This window comes from Oncorhynchus nerka, linkage group LG20 (assembly GCF_034236695.1).
Source record: "Oncorhynchus nerka isolate Pitt River linkage group LG20, Oner_Uvic_2.0, whole genome shotgun sequence".
NCBI classification, from domain to species: domain Eukaryota; kingdom Metazoa; phylum Chordata; class Actinopteri; order Salmoniformes; family Salmonidae; genus Oncorhynchus; species Oncorhynchus nerka.
The window spans coordinates 75,733,714-75,746,542 of record NC_088415.1 but is presented as its reverse complement, the minus strand read 5'-3'; positions in this window follow the sequence as shown (position 1 = coordinate 75,746,542).

Below are 12,829 nucleotides of genomic sequence, written 5' to 3'. Positions count from 1 at the left end.
AATATACAGAATGGTATCGTCTACGTAGAGGTGTACCAGAGAATCACCAGCAGCAAGAGCAACATCATTGATGTATACAGAGAAGAGAGTCGGCCCGAGGATTGAACACTGTGGAACCCCCATAGAGTAAAAGAGTAGACGGAGAGGACAGTGAAGCCAAAAATTGTGCAGCCGAAGCGGTAGATATGTGCCTAAATGTGTTACAAATATAACATTTTATATCAGAATTTATGAGTGAAATGCAAATAGTATTGGTCAGCTACTGCTGTGTAAATGTACCATAAAGAAGAATTGAGGTAAAGATGTACAGTTACTGGGTATTCAAACCGGCTAGCGGAAAAACTCAAATTTGACGCCCAGCAAAGCTCTGAATGCATAGATTTCAGCGTCCTGTGGGGATTTTGTGGGAAATGGCAATCACATGAGTATCAGTGACTTACTGTCGTATAATTTTACTTAGCTAAAATAAGCATTTTCATTTGATTCTTATTGCTTTTGCCTTGTCGTTCTAAACGCTAAATTGCATTAGACATATACAAATGTTAATTAGCTCATTTTATTTAATGTCTATACAGACAGTGGTTGCAAATATTATACACATTGTAAAACCAATCAAGGCCTTTCCCTCTCAAATTCATATTTTGTGCAGGAGAATATGGCTACAGTGATTTGCTAGCAATGATCCTCATCCCCACGGTTTCTACCACTTTGCCTCTTACTAGACAATGCATTGAAATTCATCATCATGCCAACAGTCCGGTGTGAACCGTGAGTAAAGCCACACAAAAAAAACATGTTGTGTTGTCACTTGATATGAAATAGTGGGGCTGCAGCTGTGTTTTTGTAGTTTTTCAAAATTGGGCCTTTATTAGTTCATTTCTATATTATTTTATTCATATCCAGGTTGAATGTAGGTCCAGTTCAGTTTCAGTGGAAGAGAGAGTCAGGGAAGGCCAGGATGCCAGACCAACTTTTGATTATTTCAAGAGAACCAAGTTAGATGACCTAAAAACATTTTTTTTGTTTCCACCCTATGCAGGAATAAAAAGACTCTGTGGTACAGAGGGTTTTCTGTTTTAAAGACGGTACCAATCGGAAATGGCTGTCATACAATGAAGAAAGCCTTGCATTATACTGTTACATTTGTATGGCATTTGCAAAGCCTATTGACAGCAGTATTTTTATGAGTGGAATAACAGATTGGAAATATGTTCATGGTAATTTCTTGGTGATGATAATACTGCTGGGAAAGTATGACGTCTGCTTGAAAGAACATCTCACCGAATGCATTGAGAAAAGCAAGAACCTACATCAGTCTGGGACAAGACGCAGAGGTTCTCTAATCACACTTCTCTCAAAAAATACTGTCAACAACATCATTCACACAGTTCAGAGCATTATCCAAGAGACCATGTCAAGTGAAATAGAGCAAGCTGGAATGTTCTCTGTCCAGGTCGACACAACTCAGGACATAACTCAAGACCAGTGTTCTGTCATTGTGAGACACGTGCAGACGTTGTACAAGAGAGGCTTGTGGCTGTTGTGAAGTGAGACGCATCCACTGAACTGTACTTTGTCCAATTGTTGACAGATGTCGTGGAAAAACTAAAATTAGATATGAGCAAGTGCATTGGCAATGCTACGGATGGAGCATCCAATATGCAGGTTAAATATAAAAGCTTCTCTACTCTGTTATCCTCAAAGTCCCCCAATCAAGTGCATGTATGGTGCTATGCACATGTCCTTAATCTGGTTTTGTCAACTGAAATTGACAACTGAACAACTAAAATTGTCTTTAGAAGCGGGTCACTGTTTGCTCTCCTTAACAACATTGCAGAGTTACTCCGTGAATCCTACCAATGGATGGATGTGTGGAAGAAGAAGAGGCATGACACAACACAGACGCCTATGTCCAATCGGAGAAACACGCTGGTGGGCTAAGGATAATGCTTTGAAGAAGGTCTTTGGATCCTTTGGAAAACCAGTACAGGGTCTCTATGTTGAAGTACACCTCACACTATCAGCCACACAAGGACCGGCCAACATGAAGACAACTGTTTGAGTGAAGGCAAGAGGATTTAATGAGGCTCTTTTCCAGTATGAGACAATACTGACAGTTAAAATATTTGTTCTGATATTTGAGAACACGTCACCACTGTCCAAATACCTGCAGACAAGTGGGAGGGACATCCTGTCTGAAAGGCATGTCAAGAGACTTTGACACCATTATGGCAGCTACAGACACATTTGTTCAGTTTGCAAATAAGAAGAATAAAGAACAGGATGAGGACACAGAGCTGGAGGAGGTGGAAGCCACAATGCCACAGAAAAGGGCAAGAAAGAAAAAAATCATGTCTGAAGAGATGGCTCAAGATAAAGCTTTGACAGAGGCAGAGAGTGCCTATAAAGTTCAAGTCCATAATCAAATTATGGTTACAGTCACAGATAGTATCCACAGGCGGTTTCTGTCTCATGGCACTCTATATGCTGACCTAGCCCTTCTGGGCCCTAGAAACTTCTCACAAATAACATCCAATGGTCTTCCAGAGACAGCTCTTCAAGAGATCAGCAAATGTTTGCTTCGATTTGATAGCCAAGCAACTGTTGATAATTTGCAGTGTGAGTTGAGGAGCCTCGCTGTACAGTAGAAAAGACTGAAAAGTTCAGGATAGGAGGAACATGACCAGGACAGTGGAGGATGGCCCTGATAGAAATGAAGATAAGGTGGAAATTAAGAATAATTGCTGCTCATCCTGCAAAGAATGTTCACTGTGTTGTTACCAGATGCTTAGACGGTACAACCTGCTGACTGATGCATACCATGTCCTTGGCCTACATGTTTCTACTCACCCTCTCAGTTACCCAGATAGCTTGTGAGCGAAGTTTCTCTACCTTAAAGTATATCAAGAGCAGACTCAGGAGCACTCTCTCACAAGAACACCTAGAGGCCTTCATGCTGATGGCCACCGAGAAGGACATCCTAATGGCCCTGGATACTGACATGCTGATCGATAGAGTTGCAGAGAAAAGCGAGGTGTTGAGAAAATTGCTCCTCCAATAAGGTAGTTGCGACATATTTCCTATAACTTGCTTATTTATTATGTTACTCCTACATTTCTAATGTCTCTTTTTCCTGTCTGTAATATTGCTGTCCAGTACTTTGACAGAGTGGAGCCAGCCAGCTGGCCCTGAGCAGCAGTTAGACAGTTGTATGTTTCAGTGAGTACTGAGGATATTATAGCATCTCTGTTTTACTCTTCAGGTGATGTAGATGAATCATGACTCATGATGGCTTGTGCTGCTCTCTTACAGGTTACGTTCTATGTTTGGAGAGGTGTTCAACCATTGTTTTTTAGAAGGTGTACTCCCATGACATAAAGCTAGCCAGCTGACCCTGAGCAGCAGTTAGACAGTTCTATGTCTCAGTGAGTATTGTGGATATTTTAGAATCTCTTTTTCACTCAAGGCTTCATGTGATGTGAGGTAGTTCAATCATGACAAATTCAGTGTGTTCTGTCGAAGTTTTATAACAATGTGCAGCGTTTGTGTGTGTGTTCTGCAGCCTTTTTAAAGTAGTACTGCAATAGTGATCAATGGTTATGATGTAGTTAGGTGGTTATATTAGGGGCTGGTCGGGGGTGTACGTACTGGGGGCCAGTTCTGGTGGGCCGGTTTGGATCAAAGTCTAGGGCCGTTTTTTACTCGAAGTCCGTCCCTGCTTTTATCTATCACTCTGTTGTATCACACATTAGGTGGTATTGTTTCCTGTTTTCGTGTTTAGACGCTGCTCCTGTTTTGTGTTCATGCCATGTTTGTTCCTATTCAACTCACCTGCTTCCTGACTCCCTGCATCTCCGTTACAGTATAACTCCAGATCTAATGCATATCCCCATGAAAATGATTGTGATCAAAGGGTTGGTATGCAGATGCTACGTTGACATTTCACCAGTAAAACTTGAAGAATTCACAATTCACAGCGGGAATTGAAACACAGAACGTGAAACACAGAACGTGATTCGAAAACTTCAGCTCTCGGAAAAGGGATCCTTGGGGGAGGGACAGGGCAGTTACCTACAGACCCGCAGCCTTGGCCATTCAAATAATGTTATTCGCCTTATTTTGTACTTTGCTAAGAGAAAAACAAGAGGAATGAATAAAAGATAAAGCAAAGTGTTGTCTCTTGTAGTCACCAGGGCTGGGGTCAATGCCATTTTAATTCCAGTCAATTCAGAAAGTAAACCAAATTCCACATTTTCCTCATTGAAAACATTGGAGAGAGAATTGGAATTTCAGTATACTTCCTGAATGACTGGAATTCAAATGGAATTGACCCCAACTCTGGCAGTCACTCACAATTATTAAGAAGTCATTCAGAATTAGAACTACTTGTCTGTCTCTAGATAATGGAGTGAGGAGATGAGGCTGGCTGCACCCCAAATGGAACCCTATTCCCTATGGGCCCTGGTCAAAAGTACGGCTCTATATATAGAATAGGGTGTCATTTGGGATACAGATTCAGTCATCACTGTAGCAGTTGGGTTAATGAAGGACTTGACCCCATTACCAACAGGGTATCTCTCATTCTCTACCAACCATGGGTAAATGACCATTTAAAACACCACTTATTTACATTTAGAGTGGATCCTATGGCCTCTCATAACCCTTTCAAATGTGTGCATGTGAACATGAGGTCCAGTACTCTAACAGAAACACATGTTTTAAGTGGTGCTTTTAAAAGAGAATTAACCTTTCATTCAAATGTTACAGTCCACGCTTTTTATGTTCTGCTAGGTGTGATCAGAATTGGCAGCGATTTGTCATCCATTCATAACTATCTGCCCATACAATCTTAATGCTGTGGTCTAAAACATACTCCTGTTATTGCCATTAGATTAGGAATAGAAAATGGGCATGCATAAGTGAACTAGACATGCATTAACAACCCTCACTTTGCTTTGGCCGTTGCAATTGAAGAAATCTGTTCATGTAGCATTTTATATCTCTGTTACTAGCTAACTGACTCCCCTTACTGCCTCCCCACATCCCCTCCTTCTGTTATGAAATGGTGTTAGCTCTGCTGTGTAGCACAGCTGTGTGTGTGTGTGTGTGTGTGTGTGTGTGTGTGTGTGTGTGTGTGTGCGTGTGCGTGTGTGTGTGTGTGTGTGTGTGTGTGTGTGTGTGTGTGTGTGTGTGTGTGTGTGTGTGTGTGTGCGTGTGCATGCTCTCCAACCAACCAACACAGGACTCCATTGTACTGGCCCTGAGTACTGGCAACAGCTGGCCACGCGGCAGTTATCTCACCGTGGCAACAGCGATGACAGGAAGAGCTTTGCTTAAGCTCCGTATTCCCTATCACACATGATGACATGACAGATGGGGGAGGGGCTGGCCTTAATTCTGAAGACCCACTTTTCCATTGACTTCTTCAACTTAATAAGTAAAAGGACGTTTTAAAGGGATATTTCAGGATTTTGGCAAAGATGCCCTTTATCTACTTCCCCAGAGTCAGTTGAACTTGTGGATACCATTGTTACGTGACTGTGTCCACTATGAACAAAGTTAAAGGTAGTTTTGTGAGCCAATGCTAACTAGCATTAGCGCAATGACTGGAAGTCTATGGGTATCTACTAGCATGCTATCCCAATTATCCTAACCTGCTACTTTATTTATCTTAACATGCCGTGTAAGTTCTCCTAAATCTACTATGAAAAGTAACTGGCAATTAAAGCTGCATCCCTTCTTGACAAAACCCTGATCTATCTGATAACTCGCAAACAGTCATGGGATAGCTAAAAAGAAGTTTGGCTACAATATGTTGTGCTAACATTTGAAAATATTACCAAGGCGACATCGTCCTCTGAAATCCTTTTCATCCTCAAAAAAAGTTAATCTTACCAAAAAACTATAAACCTGTAGCTAATACCTGTAGCAAGTCTCACTACCGAATTCTACATCTAGCTAAGGTGTTTTCTGTTTGCATAATCAGTATTTATGAAATTCTAAATGTGCACCAAAATGAACTAATATTAGCGTCGGCTTGCTGGTTTAACCAGTCTCAAATCAATCCATAATGAAACGAAAGGGATGCTAAAAAATGCCAGTTCACACACTCAATGCTGAATACTCCCTTTAGCTAGCTAGTGGAGTGAAATTCTAGCTAATAGCACAAATAATTTTTCATGATAAGGCAGTCTGGGTTTGGCCAGGGTGGGCCGTCATTGTAAATAAGAATTTGTTCTTAACTGGCTTGCCTAGTTAAATAAAGGTTACATTTTTAAAAAATATGAAAATGTTCTGTTGTGATTAGTGTGCCGAGTTCTGCATCACACAGCTAGCTATCTGCTCTTATCGCTTTAGCCAAATGTTACAAATTAGTGAGGCAGAATGGGAGTTGTCAGAGTCATGTGCATGTTGATTTCTGAGAACAGTCCCATAACTTTGTTGACGTACAACTTAATCAACAAGCTGGAAAACTAGCTACCATAAAGGCAGTTCAAACAAGCTCACAGTAATATCCACTAGCCAGTGCATCATACCGTAACTACGGAGAGCGGAGTGATTTTCAGAATAAGGAACTAGGGTAAGGCAGATGAGCAAAATCTAGATTTTTTTTAAAGATAAGTTCCACGTTTGGTTAGACAGATCGGTTGAGGGACGTGCGTCGCATAGGAGTGATGCCATCTGATGTAAGACAATGGGCCCTGGTCAGAAGTAATGCACTATGGTGCAATATGGTGCCATTTGAGTAGAGCCTAGGAGTGTGACAAGGCAGTGATCAATCATCAGTAAAATATTGTAAAATATCTATCCAGTCGTTGTAAGATCTGGCATGCGTCAGCAAAGCCTGGGCAGAGGAATGCACCCAAGGTGTGGATCCCAAATGGCACCCTTTACCTACAGGTGTAGAATTTTAATTTGACCAGTGTCTCATAGCAGGAAAATAATCCTGCAGCAACAGGAAATGTAAGTTATTGTGTGATTATAATTAATGGACATTTTTGAAGGGGTTGGTACATTTTCTGTTAGGGCAAATCAAAGTAGAAATGACAAACTTTAAAAGCCTTTTTAAACCTTGAATACATGCAGTAAAGGTTCTGCAACAACAAGGTTATAAAATTAAGGGGTGCCTACATGCGTGAACTGGCTATTTTCCCTCTCAACATTTGACAGTCATCCTGAGGGGTCAGATTAGCGATTAGCTTGTCTTGTTCATTTTGCTGGAACTATGACTGGTTGCATTACTATCTACTCATTTACCCTAATGGACAAATTAAATAGCTAATTGAAAGATAAAGTTGCAGTAAAATAGTCCTTGCTTGGGGTTGCAAGATAGCATCTTGCATAACCTCTCTATGAATTGCATTGGATGTAGATGGAGTGAGAGAGGTGGGAGCGAGAGAGAGACGGTTAGTGGGGGAGAGACACAAAAACGCTTGAGGATAGTCTTCCATGTAAACAGACTCCATTTTCTGGACATTTGAGTTTCTTGGATTATTCCATACAAAGTGCACTATTTTTGACTATTGCCCATATGGTGCCATTTAGGATGCATCCTTTTATTTTTTAGCACTGTGGAAAACCAGTAATTATCAATATACAGTGGGGCAAAAAAGTATTTAGTCAGCCACCAATTGTGCAAGTTCTCCCACTTAAAAAGATGAGAGAGGCCTGTAATTTTCATCATAGGTACACTTACATTTACATTTACATTTAAGTCATTTAGCAGACGCTCTTATCCTTCAACTATGAGAGACAAAATGAGAGAAAAAAAATCCAGAAAATCCACATTGTAGGATTTTTAATGAATTTATTTTCAAATTATGGTGGAAAATAAGTATTTGGTCAATAACAAAAGTTTATTTCAATACTTTGTTATATACCCTTTGTTGGCAATGACAGAGGTCAAACGTTTTCTGTAAGTCTTCACAAGGTTGTCACACACTGTTGCTGGTATTTTGGCCCATTCCTCCATGCAGATCTCCTCTAGAGCAGTGATGTTTTGGGGCTGTTGCTGGGCAACATGGACTTTCAACTCCCTCCAAAGATTTTCTATGGGGTTGAGATCTGGATACTGGCTAGGCCACTCCAGGACCTTGAAATGCTTCTTACGAAGCCACTCCTTCATTGCCCGGGCGGTGTGTTTGTGATCATTGTCATGCTGAAAGACCCAGCCACGTTTCATCTTCAATGCCCTTGCTGATGGAAAGAGGTTTTCACTCAAAATCTCACGATACATGGCCCAATTAATTCTTTCCTTTACACGGATCAGTCGTCCTGCAGAAAAACAGCCCCAAAGCTTGATGTTTCCACCCCCATGCTTCACAGTAGGTATGATGTTCTTTGGATGCAACTCAGCATTCTTTGTCCTCCAAACACGACGAGTTGAGTTTTCACCAAAAAGTTATATTTTGATTTCATCTGACCATATGACATTCTCCCAATCTTCTTCTGGATCATCCAAATGCTCTCTAGCAAACTTCAGATGGGCCTGGACACTGCAGGATTTGAGTCCCTGATGGCGTAGTGTGTTACTGATGGTAGGCTTTGTTACTTTGGTCCCAGCTCTCTGCAGGTCATTCACTAGGTCCCCCCGTATGGTTCTAGGATTTTTGCTCACCGTTCTTGTGATCATTTTGACCCCACGGGGTGAGATCTTGCGTGGAGCCCCAGATCGAGGGAGATTATCAGTGGTCTTGTATGTCTTCCATTTCCTAATAATTGCTCCCACAGTTGATTTCTTACCTATTGCAGATTCAGTCTTCCCAGCCTGGTCCAGGTCTACAATTTGGTTTCTGGTGTCCTTTGACAGCTCTTTGGTCTTGGCCATAGTGGAGTTTAGAGTGTGACTGTTTGAGGTTGTGGACAGGTGTCTTTTATACTGATAACAAGTTCAAACAGGTGCCATTAATACAGGTAACGAGTGGAGGACAGAGGAGCCTCTTAAAGAAGAAGTTACAGGTCTGTGAGAGCCAGAAATCGTGCTTGTTTGTAGGTGACCAAATACTTATTTACCACCATAATTTGCAAATAAATTCATTAAAAATCCTACAATGTGATTTTCTGGACAAGAGTCTCCGGTCTGATGAAACCAATATTGAACTCTTTGGCCTGAATGCCAAGCGTCACGTTTGGAGGAAACCTGGCAACATCCCTACGGTGAAGCATGGTGGTGGCAGCATCATGCTCTGGGGATGTTTTTCAGCGGCAGGGACTGGGAAACTAGTTAGGATCGAGGCAAAGATGAACGGAGCAAAGTACGATCGCTGCAGCTGTACATAATCTATTGGTAAATAGCCCACCCATTTTCACCTACCTCATCCCCACAGTTTTTATTTATTTACTTTTCTGCTCTTTTGCACACCAATATCTCTACCTGTACATGATCATCTGATCATTTATCACTCCAGTGTTAATCTGCAATATTGTAATTATTCGCCTACCTCCTCATGCCTTTTGCACACATTGTATATAGACTCCCCTTTTTTTCTCTACTGTGTTATTGACTTGTTAATTGTTTACTCCATGTGTAACTCTGTGTTGTCTGTTCACACTGCTATGCTTTATCTTGGCCAGGTCGCAGTTGTAAATGAGAACCTGTTCTCAACTAGCCTACCTGGTTAAATAAAGGTGAAATAAAAAAAAATAAACAGAGAGATCCTTGATGAAAACAACCTCCACAGCACTCAGGACCTCAGACTGGGGCCAAGGTTCACCTTCCAACAGGACCGTAAGCACACAGCCAAGATAACGCAGGAGTGGCTTCTGGACAAATCTCTAATGTCCTTGAGTGGCCCAGCCAGATCCTGGACTTGAACCCGATCGAACATCTCTGGAGACCTGAAAATAGCTGTGAAGCAATGCTCAACAAAGTACTGAGTGAAGGGTCTGAATAATTATGTAAATGTGATATTTCCATTTTTTTTAATACATTTGCAAACATTTCTAAACCTGGGGTACTGTGTGTAGATTGATAAGGGGGGGGGGGGGAACAATTTAATCCATTTTAGAATAAGGCTGTAACGTAACAAAAGGTAGAAAAAGTCAAAGGGTCTGAATACTTTCCGAAGACACTGTATCATGCTTGTGTTTCATGCATATTTCATTGGGCATGTCTCCATGTTCTGCTGGTTGCCTTGGGAGCCAGACAGATGTCTGTACTCAGTCAGTCCTAAATGGCACCCTATTCCCTATATAGTGGCCTACTTTTGACCAGGGTCATGGCCAAAAGTAGTGCATTACATCGGGAATAGGGTGCATTTTGAGACGCACACAGAGACACCTGGAGAGAGGATCCTGTATACTGTATCTCACAAACACCAGTCTACAGACCCATCTGGCACTGGCACAGCCTCTGACATTGACATTACTCAATGTATTCACCACCCTTAGATTTCTTCACATTGTATTGTGTTACAAAGTGGGATTAAAATGGATTTAATCGTCATTTATCGTCAATGATCTACCAAAAAACAGTTTTTCTTCGTGCAGCATTGAGACATGTGAAGGTTCTTCACTAAACCGAGAAGAGATTATTGTATTATTTTATTTTTGTATGCTCTCACCCCTAGATATATGTTATGAAAATACATTTTCCCATACTTAAAAGATCTCGAAACAAGGCATCCTCTTACTTCTCATGTAACATCTCATCTCATCTCTTGATGATGCATAATTTTTTGTTTGAATCAATTTGTTAACCAAAAGAGTCTTAAACAAATCCAAATATGTTTTATATTTGAGTTTCTTCAAATAGCCACCCTTTGCCTTAATGACAGCTTTGCACACGCTTGGCATTCTCTCAACCAGCTTCATGAGGTAGTCACCTGGAATGCATTTCAATTAACATGTGTGCCTTGTTATAAGTTAATTTGTGGAATTTCTTTCCTTCTCAATGCGTTTGAGCCAATCAGTTGTGTTGTGACAAGGTAGGGTGTGGTGACAAGGTAGGGTGGTATACAGAAGATAGCCCTATTTGGTAAAAGACCAAGTCCATATTATGGCAGCTCAAGTAAGCAAAGAGAAATGGCAGTCCATCATTACTTTAAGACATGAAGGTCAGTCAATCCGGACCCAGAGTTTTCTCTGCTGCATAGGAAAGTTCATTAGAGTTACCAGCCTCAGAAATTGCAGAGTTCAAGTAACAGACACATCTCAACATCAACTGTTCAGAGGAGACCTTGTGAATCAGGCCTTCATGATCGAATTGCTGCAAAGAAACCACTACTAAAGGACACCAATAAGAAGAAGAGACTTGCTTGGGCCAAGAAACATGAGCAATGGACATTAGACCGGTGGAAGTCTGTCCTTTCGTCTGATGAGTCCAAATTTGACATTTTTGGTTCAACCACTGTGTCTTTGTGAGCCGCAGAGTAGGTGAACGGATTATCTCCTCATGTGTGGTTCCCACTGTGAAGAATGGAGGAGGAGGTGTGATGGTGTGGTAGTCCTTTGCTGGTGACACTGTCTGTGATTTATTTAGAATTCAAGGCACACTTAACCAGCACGGCTACTACAGCATTCTGCAACTATACGCCATCCCATCTGGTTTGCGCTTAGTGGGACTATCATTTGTTTTTCAACAGGACAATGACCCAGCACACTTCCAGGCTGTGTAAGGGCTATTTGATTAAGAAGGAGAGTGATGGAGTGCTGCATCAGATGACTAGGCCTCCACAATCACCTGACCTCAACCCAATTGAGATGGTTTGGGATGAGTTGGACCGCAGGGTGAAGGAAAAGCAGCCAACAGGTGCTCAACATATGTGGGAACTCCTTCAAGACTGTTGGAAAAGCATTCCAGGTGATGCTGGTTGAGAGAATACCAAGAGTGTGCAAAGCTGTAATCAAAGTAAAGGGTGACTACTTTGAAGAATCAAAAATCAAATACATATTTTGATTTGTTTAACATTTTTTGGGTTTACTACATGATTCCATGTGTTATTCCACAGTTTTGATGTCTTCACTATTATTCTACAATGTAGAAAATAGTAAAAATAAAGAAAAATCCTTGAAGGAGTAGGTGTGTCCAAAATATTGACTGGGACTATATATCAGTGGAGGCTGCTGAGGGGAGGATGGCTCATAATAACATCTGGAACGGAGCGAATTCCACTAATTCCAATCCAGCCTTCAGCTACAAGCCCGTCCTCCCCAATTAAGGTGCCACCAACCTCCTGTGCTATATATTTTATTCCCTTAAAACTGAGCTCACGTCACTGTAAATCGATGGGCCTTTGCCACCTCTCCTGCTGTATGCTTTTTAACACATTGCTCAATTTAATTGTTAGCATTGGAGGCCAGCCAAGGTTCCCAGTGACCATATTATTTTTGGCTGTTTGGATCAAGTCAGGGGGTTGTTTTTCCAGACTTGCAGTATTCCCTCATTCTGGACCAGAGAAAGCCCGGGAGAACTCCCAGTTTCCTGTGAACAAGCCAGCCTCAGGCTACATCCCAAATTGCACCCTATTCACTACATTGTGCACTACTTGATCAGAGCCCTATGGGCCCTGGTTCAAATGTAATGCACTATCTAGGCAATAGGGTGCCACATGGGTTTGCAGACATAGTCACTATGTGCCATAGAAATGAGCCACACACGAATCGCTGTCACTTACCAACAGGGCTATTTTTGTTATCCGCACCATCGAACACAAAGCACCATTTAAAACCTTAAACAAACACAAATTGTACACTTTGGGGTCTGGAGTGAAAATGTGTGAATATTTTACTCTAATTTGATGGCACGAATAGCGATACAACAATACTAGTATATTTTGTCTGCTACATAATTTATGGAATTTGCTAATTTGTTGCATTGGTCATCATGGAT